We start from the raw sequence: 12,599 nt of genomic DNA, 5'->3' as shown, positions 1-12,599 counted from the left end.
TAACAACACTACACATCACCAAAAGAACACCATACCAACAGTGAAGCATGTGGTGACAGCATCATGCTTTGGGGCGGTTTTACTTCAGCTGGAACAGGGGCCTTAGTCAAGGTAGAGGGTATTATGTACAGTTTAAAATACCAGTCAATATCGTCAGAAAACCTTCAGGCTTCTGCTAGAACTTCATCTTTCAGCATGACAATGACCCAAAGCATACATCCAAATCAACAAAGAAATGGCTTCACCAGAAGAAAAAAAAAAAAGTTTTAAAATGGCCCAGCCAGAGCCCAGACCTGAATCTGATTAAAAATTTGTGGGGTGATCTAAAGAGGGCTATTCACAGGGGATGCCCTTGCAATCTGACAGATTTGGAGTGTTTTTGCAAGTTAGCAAATATTGCCAAGTCAAGACACATACCCAAAAAGACTAAGTGCTTTAACTACTTCCTGCAAACCGACGTAGCTCTACATCGGCTGCAAGAAGTGGCTGTACCAGGATGATGCCTGCAGCTAGAGGCATCATCCCGGTACCATTTTTTTAGAGGCCGGCGGTCGGCTTTCAGGCAGTAACGACTGATGCGGCTCGGGAGCCAATTAATCGTTACCCCAGCGAGCGGGAGGGAACACCCCCCCCACCTGCTGCCCTCTGCGGCTCTGCCTGGGTCTCCCGTCCCACTGGATCGGGTCTCCGATGATGTAACCCGGAAGCGGGGTCCATGATGTCATGTCTGGGTTACTCGGCGGCTAAAGGCGCCGAATTTAAAAAGTGACAGTATCCAAAAATGCAGCTTTCGGCATTACTTTCAAGTGCAGTGGAGGGACCCCCGATCCCTCCATAAAAAGTACCTATCACTGCCTATTGCTGTCACAAGGGATGTTTACATTGCTTGTGACAGCAATAAAAGTAATCAGATTTTTTTTTTTTTTTAAAACCTGTGCTAAAATTTAAATAAATAGGAAAAAAAAAGATTTTTAAGCGCCCCCGTCGTTGTGAGCTCACGCACGAAAGAAAACGTATACGGAAGTCACGCCCACAAATGACCATGTTCAAACCACATATGTGAGGTATCGTCACGATCGCCAGAGCAAGAGCAATAATTTATTATTAGAGCAATAACAAAAACCCAACACCAGGTGCTGCTAAGTAAGTTTATTAACAAGTAAACAAAGCAGACGAAAGAAGAGAAGACCCCATCTCTTTGGATTGAGAAGAAATTACGTCAAGCTTGTTGTCTTATAGTATATAATAAGTATTCGGAGAACTGCCGATAACCTAGGCCAGGCTGCCCAGGAAGAAGAAGCTGCCCTGGTAGAGTGTGCACAAATCTCCTGAGGAGGGGGAAGGCCCTCTAGCGAGTAGGCCATCTGGATTGCCTTCACGACCCATGTTGAAATAACCCTCGGGGAAGCCGGCATGCCCATCCTAGGACCTTTTGGATACACAAAAAGAGCTTCAGACTTGTGAAATGGCTCTGTTCTCTCCAAATATGTTTGCAGAATTAACTTCAGATCCAACTTGCACAATTCTGATTCCTCAACACCCGGCTCTGAAGTTGGAAAAGCTGAGAGGACTGAATGCCAGTTAAAGTGGAACTCAGAGAATACCTTAGGTAAAAAACTTGGAGAGGTGCGTAGCACCACTCCATCCGGAAAAAAGGTGCAATATGGCCCATTACAGCAGAATGCGGCGATCTCTGAGACTCGTCTAGCTGAGACCACTGCTGTAAGGAAAACAATCTTCAGGGTAAGATTAAATAATGTACTTGTCGTATCTAGAAAAAAGGGCGATCTTAATAGTCCCCTCAGGACTAATGGTAAGTCCCTTTCAGGGAAAAAAGGATAAATTGGAGGTCCGAATCTTAATCGCTGCTTTAAGAAACCTGATCACCAGTGGTTCTTCGCCGCTGCTGGAACACAGGAGGACCGCAGGGTGCCTGGGGATGACATCACCCGCAGTGCCCAACCAGGAAGTCGACCATGCAGCGAGAGAGAGAAGAGAAGAGTGAGAGATAAACCAACCCAGGATGGCGCTATGATAATGCCTTACAGCACCTTATGTCTGCGCTATCACTGGCACCAGGAGTGCCCACTCTCAGGGAGATTTACCCCCAACAAGGGACCTTCTACTGCAACGACCGACAGTAGGACAGCAAGGAACGTCCGGAGCAAGGACAAACAAAGAACAGGTACTGACGGTGTTTTATGTCTAGTAACGGATGTCCTATATGGGGTCAAGGGGCGGGATGACCCGAGGTCAAGGTGGGATGGGGCTGAGTGACGAAATATGTATATCACTGACAGGCCCTCACCCCCATTACATATATACAGAGGAATAAACTGGCACCTAACTTTGTTAGCTGGCTCCTAGGTTCAAAGAATATTTGTCAAGCCCTGCAGTAAGAAATGATATAACCACTTGACCAAAAGAGGGTTTTACCCCCGTCATGACGAGGGCATTTCTTGCTATTCAGAACTGTGCTACTTTAGCTAGCAATTGCACGTTCGTTTAACACTGTACACAAATTCATTTTTTATAATGTTTTTAATACACAAATAGAGCTTTCTTTTGGTAATATTTGTTTTTGTTTTTTTTTTTACGATGGATCTACATTGAGGGACATTGTTTTTTTTTAATTTTTAATAAAGGAATTATCAAAAACAGTTTTTTTTTTATTTTCAATGTGACATATTCATTATCATGGGGGGGGGGTGTTGGGATCTGGGGGGCACTTTTGTTATGTCTTGATATTAATGATATGTATCTTTGAATTATAGCATATCTTGAATGCATAGAAAGCACCCCTGAGAAAGAAGGTGACTTTCAAACGTGTCGGCTGCTATATGTTGTGATTATCTATGCAGTTGGATATATATTACATTGTAACTTATATGTGTAATATGTTCCATAAGCAGAACCTCTAACATTTATGGTCTTTTAACTTCTAATGTTTGTACTAATAAAATTTAGAATTTTTTTTTACACAATTATTTATTATGTAGCCTAAAAAGTCCCACGGATTAGAGAATATTCTTGGTCCTTGTATTCACAGGGGTGATGGCTGCCCATTAGCACCATATTATACTGCAATTTTTATTTTGTACTTCTTGTTATAAAACATCCAATCAAAAAAATGTATTTTTTTCATGAATTTAGGACAAAATGTGTTCTGCTACATGTCTTTAGTAAAATAAAAATCCCAATAAGTGTATATTAATTGGTTTGTGTGAAAGTTATAGTGTCTACAAACTATGGTATCTATATTGGAATTTACACAACTATAAACCCTATCCTGGTAATAGCAATGATCAGCGACGTAAAGTGTGACTGTGATAGTGTGGTGGGCAATTTGGCGCTAACAGATAATGGCTGAGAGGGACAGTAACTGATACTGACATTGCTAATGACACTAATACAGCAATCAGATATAATGCTGTACACTGTACTAATGACACTAGCTAGAAGGAGTTCAACATCAAGGGGTTAACTGTGTGCTTAACAGGCATATAGTGTGTGATGTGTGCTGCTTTTACTCACAGATCTGTCTGTTTTGCTCCCTACTTTTCAGGGAGAAGAAACATCCAGATCTTGTTTCTGTGTACACAGAGTTCTGTGTGTTTGTAAACACGGAACTCTGTGCTGTGATTGAACACAGCTGATCAGCAGGTTTAATTTGAAATCAGTGGCTGAAACCTGCTGACAAAATAGTACTGTGTCAAATCACAGCCCATTGTCAGTAGCCTAGTTTGCAATGATCTCAGGGGTGTCCTGTGCCCTAGCCCTGTCTCCCTAAATGTTGGTGAATACATTTCCTGCAAGCAAAACATCAACAGTATGGAAATCAATTAACGGGTCACCATTTGTTGTTCGAGAGAGGAGGTTTTTTCCTTCTCGCCCACTGACCGCAAACTTGAACATCCATTACTGCAGTTCGAAGATCCGCAGGATACCGTATGAGCCTTTTTTGATCCCCTTTGTCATATGGCAAGTTGGGTCCATTTGTTCTGGTGAGCCTGATTATTTGTCTTTCCTTTTGGTGTTGGGATCTGATCTGATGCCTTCTGTGGATCACGTACATCACCCTGGAATTTCATTAATACGTTTTGCACTTGGGACTTTTTGTTATTACAGTCACATTGTTCACGATTTTGATATACATCTTTATTAAGTATTATTTTTTTAGCGTTGCACGTTATTTGCAATTTTTTTGATTATCAACACATGTCAGTTGAGTGTGCTAGCTGCTTTATTTTTATGAGTTAGCGCAGTTTATTTATACTTATCCATTGTCAGCAGGATATCCTTACCCCAAACCCAGAAGAAAGCTGGCAATGTACATGTACCTTGCCCTGCCTGCACCCGTTGCCTGCTTGCAGTATAGTTACTGCAGACAGGTCAGCAAGTGGTTAATGAAAGATAGATTACGGGACCGTTAAGTTGTATATGTATTGTTTCATTTTTGGAGAATAAAGATATAATTTATTGTCACTTTAAAGTGCTATTAAATCCCCAAAAAGTAATATATTCTTAGCTTTTCGATCCTTAGACTTGTTTTTCCCTTTAGCTTTCTCTCAGTGATCCAGCCAGTAACACACTTCCTGTTGTAGATTGTCTCTATTCTGGATGGAGGAGCAATAGAAACACCTTTGTACAGCAGCATTGTTATTTTTGGTAGAGGGTAGTGTTAAATGTACTAGCAGATTTAGATGGACTTGACTAAGAAATTAAAACCAGACCCCAGCTAACACTTTTTGACCGCTTCCAGACCGCCACACGTTCATATACTGCAGCAGGGCGGCCCTTCAGCGTGACATCACATACTTGTACTTCATTTTTTGTTCTGAGTCTGGGGCGCGCATGCGTTCCACTGGTGACCCACTCCCGCTGTGATTGTACACAGCGGGGGCCAATCAGCTGGTCCCAGCGGACCCAATGTTCGCAGACACCCGGCGATTGTTCCCAAGAGAGGCTAAACGGCGGTCTGCCTATGTAAACAAGGCAGATTGCTGTTTTGTTAGAGTGGAAGATGGAGATCCTGTGTTTCTCCTAAGCAGGAACATAGAACTCAGTCTTCCCCTAGTCCCACCTAGCACCTCCCACACGGTTAGCAAGCACTCTAATGTTACCCCCTTCCCTGTCAATGTCGTTAGTACAGTGACAGTGCATTCCTTTTATCACTGATCACTGTATTGGCGTCACTGGTCCCCAAAAACTGTCGAAACAGGAAGCGAAACGCGTCGACGTCATCAGCCCGGCGGCACACCTCCTCACTACTCCTACCAGGCGGCGGATCGCCCGAGAGAGCGGAAGCCACCCGCAGCACACGAGGAGACAATCGGGAACAAGGACATGAGGAACCCATCGACGGATTACCAAAGAGGTACTGTTTAAACTCAGGGGTGAAGAAACAGCCGAAGGGCTGTCAGAGCTAGTGACATACCCCACAACCGCACACCCGCCATTACCCCACACGCGGCTTGCGGAATTCGGGTGCACTTACCCGCCCCCTTAAGCTCTGCATAAATCCCCGCAATAACAGGTTACCCTCACACACGGACACAAATCACCCACACGGCAAACCCAGGAGAGACATTCAGTCTAACGATAGGGGTGAAGAAACGGCATCTCTGCCGTCAGAGACATAGACTCAAACTGTCAGATCTCTGCCTAGTCCCCACTCAAGACTCCCATACACGTTAAAGACTGGTGTTACTACCACCCAGCAGTAACGTTAAGCAAACCCTCCTCCCCACCAGGACATCTCCCGAAAGCTGCAATATCCATTAAACAACCTCCAGCTCTCTCCCCAATTGTCACATGCATGATCGAATGCACTTATACTGACTTTTTTGGATCTAATTCCTAGCACATTAGTGCAGTACTGTTATCAGTCAAAGTTACTGATCCACACCCCCCAAGGAGTTCTTCCAAGAATACCCTATACTCTATCCAATTTGATATATAGGATCTAAATAATATATATATTCTTGATGTTATTTACTCACGCCAGCCGGTTTTGTTATTATCTGTTACATGTTATGTTTGTCTTGTTTCTTGTAACTCACACTGATTGTATCCACTTATATCTTTGCACGGATGTATATTGATACTTCCCTAATTGCCTTAATAAATATCTGTGTTCACATAAGTATATGCGCCCTCTATCTTATTAGCTGACAAGATAACCTCCCTTTTTTCTGCGACCTGTACAGAATACCTTGTTTAAATAGAATAACAACCCCACTAGTGTGATACCGTTTATAAATAATTTTATTTAGATTTTACAAGGTGTGCACTCACAAAACACATGCTTAATTAAAGCCCATCAAATCAAGTACATCAATCACATCAGGCTGGATGACTCCCGCAACCATCCCAGGTACTCACGACCTCTCCACGCTGAAGGAGTAAACCACAGGGATGTCCGTCCGTCCGTCACCACAATGTACTTCCGGTTGCCGTATGGTCAAACCGACATGTTTCCTCATTTCCGATTTTCTCAAAGGTGAATTCCATTTTTATTTTTATTGGATATGTTTTATAACAGAAAGTAAAAATGATTGTTTTTTTTTTTCAAAATTGTCGGTCTTTATGGTTATAGCGCAAAAACTAAAACCGCAGAGGTAATCAAATACCACCTAAAGAAAGCTCTATTTGTGGGGAAAAAAGGACATCCTTTTCATTTGGATACAGCGTCGCTTGAAGCTGTACCCAATTGTCAGTTAAAGTAATGCAGTGCCGTATCACAAAAAAAAAAAAAAATGGCCTGGTCACGAAGGGGGCTAAACCTTCCAAGACTGAAGTGATTAAGCAGTTATAGCAACAGTTTTTCTTTCCTTTTGGGATAAAGGTTTCACATAAATGAAAAAAAGCTGACCATTGTAAGCATCCCTGTCAATGTTAAACAATTTGTCTCAACATTCTAAATTTTTAATTTTATTATTATTATTAAGGCTGGGAATTACAAACACTGCATAACAAAAGTACTTGCATGCATTTTTATACATAAGCAGTCGCATATTCATATACAGTGGGTACGGAAAGTATTCAGACCCCCTTAAATTTTTCACTCTTTGTTATATTGCAGCCATTTGCTAAAATCATTTAGGTTCATTCCTCTTCCTCATGAATGTACACATAGCACCCCATACTGACAGAAAAACACAGAATTGTTGACATTGTTGCAGATTTATTAAAAAAGAAAAACTGAAATATCACATGGTCCTAAGTATTCAGACCCTTTGCTCAGTAATTAGTAGAAGCCCCCTTTTGATCTAATACAGCCAGGAGTCTTTTTTGGAAAGATGCAACAAGTCTTTCACACCTGGATTTGGGGATCCTCTGCCATTCCTCCTTGCAGATCCTCTCCAGTTGTGTCAGGTTGGATGGTAAACGTTGGTGGACAGCCATTTTTAGGTCTCTCCAGAGATGCTCAATTGGGTTTAAGTCAGGGCTCTGGCTGGGCCATTCAAGAACAGTCACGGAGTTGTTGTGAAGCCACTCCTTCGTTATTTTAGCTGTGTGCTTAGGGTCATTGTCTTGTTGGAAGGTAAACCTTCGGCCCAGTCTGAGGTCCAGAGCACTCTGGAGAAGGTTTTTGTCCAGGATATCCCTGTACTTGGCCGCATTCATCTTTCCCTCGATTGCAACCAGTCGTCCTGTCCCTGCAGCTGAAAAACACCCCCACAGCATGATGCTGCCACCACCATGCTTCACTGTTGGGACTGTATTGGACAGGTGATGAGCAGTGCCTGGTTTTCTCCACACATACCGCTTAGAATTATGGCCAAAAAGTTCTATTTTGGTCTCATCAGACCAGAGAATCTTATTTCTCACCATCTTGGAGTCCTTCAGGTGTTTTTTTAGCAAACTCCATGCGGGCTTTCATGTGTCTTACACTGAGGAGAGGCTTCCGTCGGGCCACTCTGCCATAAAGTCCTGACTGGTGGAGGGCTGCAGTGATGGTTGACTTTCTACAATTTTCTCCCATCTCCTGACTGCATCTCTGGAGCTCAGCCACAGTGTTCTTTGGGTTCTTCTTTACCTCTCTCACCAAGGCTCTTCTCCCCCGATAGCTCAGTTTGGCCGGACGGCCAGCTCTAGGAAGGGTTCTGGTCGTCCCAAACATCTTCCATTTGAGGATTATGGAGGCCACTGTGCTCTTAGGAACCTTAAGTGCAGCAGAAATCTTTTTGTAACCTTGGCCAGATCTGTGCCTTGCCACAATTCTGTCTCTGAGCTCTTCAGGCAGTTCCTTTGACCTCATGATTCTCATTTGCTCTGACATGCATTGTGATCTGGAAGGTCTTATATAGACAGGTGTGTGGCTTTCCTAATCAAGTCCAATCAGTATAATCAAACACAGCTGGACTCAAATGAAGGTGTAGAACCATCTCAAGGATGATCAGAAGAAATGGAAAGCACCTGAGTTAAATATATGAGTGTCACAGCAAAGGGTCTGAATACTTAGGACCATGTGATATTTCAGTTTTTCTTTTTTAATAAATCTGCAACAATGTCAACAATTCTGTGTTTTTCTGTCAGTATGGGGTGCTATGTGTACATTCATGAGGAAGAAGAATGAACCTAAATGATTTTAGCAAATGGCTGCAATATAAAATAGAGTGAAAAATTTTAGGGGGTCTGAATACTTTCCGTACCCACTGTATTTATTGTAAAAAGTAGATCACAAATAGCCACAAAAAAAATAAAAATAACATAATCATATCTAACCTATCCCATGCCTCTTATTTAATAAGGTGTAGGGCCTAAATAAAAAGGGGGGGGGAGGGAGAAAGGGAACAAAAAAAAAACCCCAGGCCCCTGTCTCAACATTCTAACTGACACTTTTGCTGAATAGCTTGCCCTGTTAGAAAGAAAAACAGGCATACTGGCCAGATCACCAGGTAAAAATAAACAGGCATACTGGCCAGATCACCAGGTAAAAATAAACAGGCATACTGGCCAGATCACCAGGTAAAAATAAAGGAAAAATGTCTTAAAAAAAAGAAAACAAATGCAGCCACCATGATTGGTAAGCTGCAGTATAATACATATTTTGTTTCTGGGTTTAATGCCAGGGGCGTAACTACAGGGGTTGTAGGGGTTGCAATCGCTACCGGGCCCCATGCTCCAGGGGGCCCGGTAACAAACCAGTGGGTGAACTTCCAGGATCGCAAAGGTCACACTTGCGACCGGACCCTGGCATTGCACCACTCTGGGGAGGCCCCAAGATTGCAGGAAGGGGGCCCACAAGATTGCAGGAAGGGGGCCCACTGCAGAACCTGTGAAAGAATCCTGCTGCGGGACCGTAATAAAAGGCCATGCAACGAGTGTAAAGAGCCCCAGGATTAGTGGGAAGAGCCCTGGGCTTGAAGGTAAGGGCCCCGGCCAGGGGTCTGGGGGGCCCTTCATGGTTTCTTGCATCAGGGCCCTGAAGGTTCTAGTTACGCCTCTGTTTAATGCCACATTAAGTTGTGAAAAAAAGTAAATAGAATGCTTAGTTTTTTAAAACAAATGTTTTGGCTGGAAACACCTATGTTATATTGCATGTTTAATATGTTCACTGTAAGAGAAGGTCGCTGTGCCAGGTTATGATATTAGTCATCCATCTACAAATCTGAATGGAAAAAAATGAAAATGACGTAAATTCTAATACAGGAGTATGCTAGTCAAATAGCTCATTCTTTGTAAATGATATAGAATTTTAAAAAATTGCAGGTTTGTTACTTTAATGACAGACCAATGGCTCAAGCATTATAGACGTTCTTTGTTTTATTATGGAACAGCACATGTAGATGGTATAAAGGAAAGATATGCAAGCCCCTATGATTAATTCTGTCTATGGACTGATGGTCATTGTCACTTTCAGGCTCCAGCCCACCAAGCAGACAGGAAATATCTGCAGGATATGTTCACATAACATATTATCTCTGTCTTGAAATGTATCCGATATGATGGTTTCCCAGGATTGTGTGGTGTCTGGAGGTTGATAGTGTCCATGCAGGATTTAAGGTAAGAAAGTGATTATCAGCTCAGCCAATACCACCACTTACAGCCACTTTAGCAATTGTTATTGCAGTTTAAAGGTTAGTCCATGCAAATGCTGCTACATAATTTGGGAGAAGCATAACGCTGGGATCATACACTGGCATTAAACATAATACAATCTGATTGTGCAATCTTTGTTACATCTACTAAAATGTAATATGAGGGCCTGTTTAAAAAAAAAAAAAAAACAATCTGTATCTATTCAGGCTACCCCTTGCACTACCTAATTGTTAGGAGCTCTAGATGAGAGTGCAATTGTTTTTTATGTGTATAATAAGCTTAAAGTGTGCATTGACAGGCTTTTTATTTTGTACTGGCTAGAGTAGGTAAAGATAAAGCCTAGTACACACCATTAGTTTTTTTGCGGGTTGAATGAAAAGAAAACTAACAGCTCCAGTCAGAGCCGCTGTACTAACAAACTAATGTTAGTACAGCAATCTCCCCTGCTGAGCTGTTGTGTTCTGACAGGGGGGACACTCCAGTCAGCACTCAGCCATTTTCTGAGAGCGCTGATCGGGAGTCGGTTGGCTGCTGGTTTTCCATCTGGACCGGCTGCCATACACACGGTCCGAATGTCGCCTGGTTTTTATTGAACTGGCCAATGTCGCCCCGCATTCAGCCTGTGTGTACTAGGTTTCAGACTCTGTTTCAGGTTTTCATTGTTTGTGTCCCCATTGGAAAAATGCCTCCCTCTATTTGTCCTGTTGACCATTGTCACTGAGATAGAGACCTTACCAGAGCAAGAATATGGGGTATTTGGGGTAATTCCTATGTGGACAAATGTTTTTAGTGACATCTCCCCAAGATGGAAACTCCTCACTTTGCTGAGATTTCTTCTCATTTCCTATTGCTTCTTCAGGAGAGGAAGTGAAAGGAAAAGGACGTCTCGATAGCACGACACAGACAACCAATTATTACCTAAAATGGGTTCTAGCTTTTCTAAACTGTATCCAAAACTATCACGCTAAATAGTCATTATGCACCAAGCTGGCCCAGGCAAACTATTTCCATTACATAATGATGTGGTTTATGACTGTGCTGTAATATACTGTTGTAGCATTAGCATTACTACATACAGTAATTGGTGCTGGGTTCTAGCCTTGGCTCAGGTGGAAATCATTATATCAAAACATCAGCCAGTCAGAGGAAGCCCTGTTTTTATTGATAAAAATAAAAGACTTCTCCTGAATGGCTAAGTAGCTCTCATCTCGTCTTACCCATATTGCTGCCGCAACATAGCCTAATACCCTAATGATGTCATATTATGCACCGGCCGGTACCTTGTTAAATGTTTAATGTTTCACGTTGTATGTCTTGTTTTTTATGTATGTTTTTTGTGTTTATACTGGTCACATATAAAAGGCTGAGCCTATATCTGTACGGAAATGTACTAAAGATAATACCATTTCACAATAAATTGCTATGTTTACTTTTTACGTTTGAATCCCTATATTTTTGCACTGACCATCTAACCTACCCTTAGTTCTGACACCTGAACAGAACACCTTTCATGTATGCTTGCCCTGGTTAGGTCAGACAAGTATTATTTCAATACAGGGACCTATAACAGCAATTTATAACCATATGCTCCTTACCCTCACCTTATATGCTGCCGCAACATAGCGCCTCTTACTGTATGTATTTAATGCAGTATGTATGAGCACACAAAGTGGCCGAATTATTATGTAATGGAAGTAGTTTGCTTGGGCCACAGTGGCCAAAATGAACAATATAAAGGGGTAGGGAATCTGGAATTCTACTTTAGGAGCCCCAGTTGGTGAAATTTCCCTTCTCTAGTTTCCAGTTCTCCCTTTCCCTGAAATGGAGACTTCTTATTCTTATAAGCAACAATAGAGTCTCACTGACGAAAGTCAGCAGATCTCTTCATGATACTGTACAGGCATACCCTGTTTTAAGTACACTCACTTTAAGTACACTCGCGAGTAAGGACACAGCTTGTTCAGCTTGGCATGACACTACTCCCGGTTTTTAACATTGGCGTCTATAGGAAATCTTGGTCAGCTTGACATGGCACTACTCCCAAACCATAAGTGACAGGGATACCAAACTTAGGGAGCACCGAGAGGGGACCCAGGACTAAAACATATCCTGTTTGTGGCTTGCCTAGGTAATCTACTATGTCATAGTCCTGGATCCCCTTAACATGCTCCCCAAGCTTGGTGTCCTTGTCACATGGTTTGGGAGCAATGCCATGTCAAGCTGACCAAGATTTCCTATGGAGCTAGTGTATTTACATGCATTGAGAAATGAAAAAGGGTATTGCTTCACTTTAAGTACATTTTCGTTTTACATACATGCTCTGGTCCCATTGTGTACTTAAAAGTGGGGTATGCCTGTATACAGTATAATGAACCCTGTCTGTGATTTGGTCTGCCAATGTTAACAAGACAAAAATATTAGCCTGGATGAACTTTAATCAAGGCATAGAAATGAACTGTTGAAGCAGAGGTTATGTGTATAGGTTATTTTATGTGTTAGTTACTATGTAGCTTCTTATCATCCTTCTAATCAGAACATCTATCTGGAGTCAT

The 12,599-nt window shown here is 42.2% G+C and overlaps 1 long non-coding RNA gene across 1 annotated transcript in view; it reads right to left on the bottom strand.

Moving 5' to 3' along the window:
* The window catches only part of LOC309565261, a 643,481-nt gene that overhangs the window by 407,363 nt on the left and 223,519 nt on the right, over window positions 1–12,599 (bottom strand). The window lies entirely within an intron of this gene.

The sequence above is a fragment of the Pelophylax lessonae genome, assembly GCF_965119305.1.
Source record: "Pelophylax lessonae genome assembly, chromosome: 10".
Taxonomy (NCBI): Eukaryota; Metazoa; Chordata; class Amphibia; order Anura; family Ranidae; genus Pelophylax; species Pelophylax lessonae.
This window is presented reverse-complemented; position numbering and strand designations above follow the sequence as displayed.